Source organism: Austrofundulus limnaeus, unplaced genomic scaffold (assembly GCF_001266775.1).
Source record: "Austrofundulus limnaeus strain Quisiro unplaced genomic scaffold, Austrofundulus_limnaeus-1.0 Scaffold174, whole genome shotgun sequence".
Taxonomy (NCBI): Eukaryota; Metazoa; Chordata; class Actinopteri; order Cyprinodontiformes; family Rivulidae; genus Austrofundulus; species Austrofundulus limnaeus.
This window is the reverse complement of record NW_013952576.1, coordinates 92,014-95,556: the sequence shown is the minus strand read 5'-3', so window position 1 is coordinate 95,556 and position 3,543 is coordinate 92,014.

Sequence of the window (3,543 nt, the reverse complement as noted above, 5' to 3'; positions counted from 1 at the left end):
AGATAAGATAAGATAAGATAAGATAAGATAAGATAAGATAAGATAAGATAAGATAAGATAAGATAAGATGAAACTTAATTGATCCCACCGTGGGGAAATTTCCACATTATAGCAGCTTAATGCAGGAGAGGATGAGAAGAATAAAGAAAGATAAATAAAAGAAAACAAACAAAAACAACCCCACAATATACACATGTGATATATGGTAATGTACATGTACCAATGCACATATACACATATACATAAACACATATTTATAAACATATATACACCGTAAAGTGGCTTAAAGGGCTGCTATTCTTGAATCTTAATTTATTCAGAGATAAAATTCTGATTTCTTATTTTTCTCCATTTTTCTTTCCTTTTTAATACCTTTTTAGCTCAGTCTGTCCAGAGCAACATAATGTTCAGCTTCTGGCTGCCTGAAGGTTTGGGGGTGGGGTGGGACATTTTCTGCAGTGGATCAAGCTTGTCAGCAGTTTTGCAACAAGCATCCTTTTTACCTGTTTACCTCAGCTGTGATTTTCTCTGAGATCAAATCCAGCAGCCTCCGACTCGCTGACCACCCTCTGAGATGATGTGGTGGCCTCGCCTCCCTTTGGGCTGGGTGAGAGGGCGATGAAATAATGGAGCGGGCAAGAAGAGCCTGTTATTAGACTTCCCTTCACATAACAAATCTCCAAAGGATTTTAGCATTGAGGGAGTCATTCTCATTCTTTTGCTCATGCAAAGTCATCAGTTTATGGTTACCACTTTTTTCCAGCGTGCTGCTTTTAAAGAAGCTTGCAGTAAGAAAGAAAAAAAAACTGAGACCATGTCATGTGAGGGGTGAGGATGTGTGGCACAGACATGCAAAGCTCAAATGAAAAGAAAGCAAACAGAATTGAAGGAAATGGTTCAGGATTAAGTCAGACGTCCCTGTATGAGACGCCGTCCCGTCTCTTTGTCTCTCTTTTGTGTCCCCTTCTTGTGGAGTCATCAGTCTTTCTCCTCTCTTGGTAATGCTTTTACCATTTGCACGCACTAAAACACACGCAAAAGAGAGCGAGTAGCACTGCGAGTAGAATTACAAAGAGGTGTAAGATATCTGTGCATGGCTGCGTCTATGGAAAAGCTGAGCCCGTCATCTGGTAAAGGAATAATCTGTGAAGAATTACCCTGTCCCAGCTTTTAGTCCTTTGTCCTTCAGCCTGTCAGCTGGTTGAAACTCGGAGTTTATCTGTGGTTAGTTTGATTAAAGGGCCAATAATATGTGTTTCTCAGGCATATATTTAAATACTATACCATAATAAAGTATCTTTGTCACCTTTAGTTGTTATTAAAATGCTGTTTTTATGTTTAAATAGAAAATAAACTTATCTTCTCATCACTTCCTCTTCTAAACGCCTTGAAATTGGCCTCTGTCTCTTTAAGAACCACCTTCTGCTTCTGTTCCGTCCCATTCCGTGGGTAGGGGGGTGGTCGCATGCGGGGGGMTCTTGCACGCGGGTGAGGGGCGGGGTGCGCTCTGCCATGAGGAAGTTTAACACGTTCTCACTCCCGCCTCGTCAACATATTGACGCTTGGGTAGGGACCGTCAGCCTCCAGTTTTGACGCGGCGGGTACCGCCCGCGGCATTTCCGGATTGCATCATTTAGGGGTCTTTGGGTCGGGGGTCTGAGGTTAACATGGAGGATCAGGATTAATGGTTAATTTGAGATACTGGGGTCAGGGATAGGCTGTATAAAGCTAATATAGGTTAAATTTAGGCCCTGGGATGGTTCGTTCATGCAAATTCTCTACGTTTTAAAAAATGGCTTCTATGAGGGATCAGGTTTAATGTTTAAGTTTATGGTCTGGGGTCATGGATAGGCTGTATTAGGCTAATGAAAGTTAAATTTAGGGTCTGGGATGGTTAGTTTTGCGCATTTCCTACTCTTGTAAAAAAAAATGACAACGCGCTCGTCCTCCTCCACCTCATCTCGTAAAAAACTGATGCGCGGAGGCTACCTGGAGTGTCTGAATGTGGACGCAGACAGCTACCTGACCAAGCGTCAATATGTTGACGCGGGGGACATGAGAATGCATTGGGAAGTTCAGCTTAAAGACACATCCCAGGGGGTGTTTCTGGTACCAAAAGGCGTTTCTGGTCCCCACCTGTCGTTTTGCTCCTCAGCATGGCTTCCTAAAAACACTGCAGGATTTCTCAAACATGCATGAATGAGTCAGAGCAAGGCTTTGGGCATGCTTTTTATGAGAGTATAACATTATAACATGATATAAAACTCAAAAAAAGATGATTTTACATGATATTGCCCCTTTAATAATCCAGTCTAGCTATTAATTTTGCATTTATCACTGCAGAAGCAGCAGCATGCTTTCTGTTTCTTTGARTTGTAGAATTTTTTAATCAACATAAAAACACAACATAATCACCATTTCACCTAAATAATAAAAGTATTTACTTCCCTCTGATCACCTTTAATTAGAATAACCCCCTGACGTTTAATGAACTACTAATGAAAAACAAACATTTATAGCCGATGTGTTCAGTTTCTGTCGACTTCACCTGGCAGAAATGAAGACCCTCAGGCTTAAACAGATGCATTTTGACCCCAGTGGAGCTTAGATGTTTGCAGTAAAGCTTTGTTGTTGTAGAARCCAGGCATTCATGACAGCTATAAAATTAGAAACGTATGTAGTTTGTAGGAAGAGGCAGCAACAAAAAATCTTATCTTCTTCTCCCCGAAATCACCTGGAATGCACAGTCTGTTATTTAACCATGAGGCTGCTGCTAATTGCTTCAGTGTGCTCTACTGCGGTGTGTGTGTGTGTGTGTGTTCTCATGGGAAACCTGAAGAACTGACGTGCCCAGCTGTATCTGATTTAAACACGTCACGTAAATGGTGAGTCTGGGATCTGTTGACCTGCAAAACACGAGGAAATACCGACACATTTTCTTTGACTTCAGCTAGTAAAGCTATTTGACTTCATCAGGATCCCCTGCRTTGTGTTCTCAGAGCATATTTGTTTCTCTACGTCAGAAACCACACTGGTTTAAATCACCCGTCTCCCGCTCAGACATCTTTGAACTGATGGCCTTGGAGCAGCTTCGCTGAAGCAGCTGTGAGTGTGGATAGATTCATGGGACAAGATCAACTCAGTAGCTTAAAGTCACAGATTCACAGATGTAAACGACTGAATGGAAGAGTTTGACAAATATTAGTTCTGACAGTTCATTAACTGAAAGCTTAACATTTCATGAAAGAATGCACATCATCTGCTGCCTTTCATAACTAATTTAATCTAAAACCATCTGATGAGAAAAGTCAGACCTCGTACAATAAATGACACTGTGCACATTATAGTATTGTGAGATGAGCAGTGGCGGAGCCAGACGTTTTTCTCAGGGGTGGCCAGATGGGGACCACTACTCACACAGGGGTGGCCAGGAAAATTACAGCATTTTTTTACTTGAATGTTTCCTGCATTTATTTGTGTTTTTGTCATTTCCTCATGTCCTTATACAGGCAGTGGATACCTGATAAACATGGGCATCAGAAC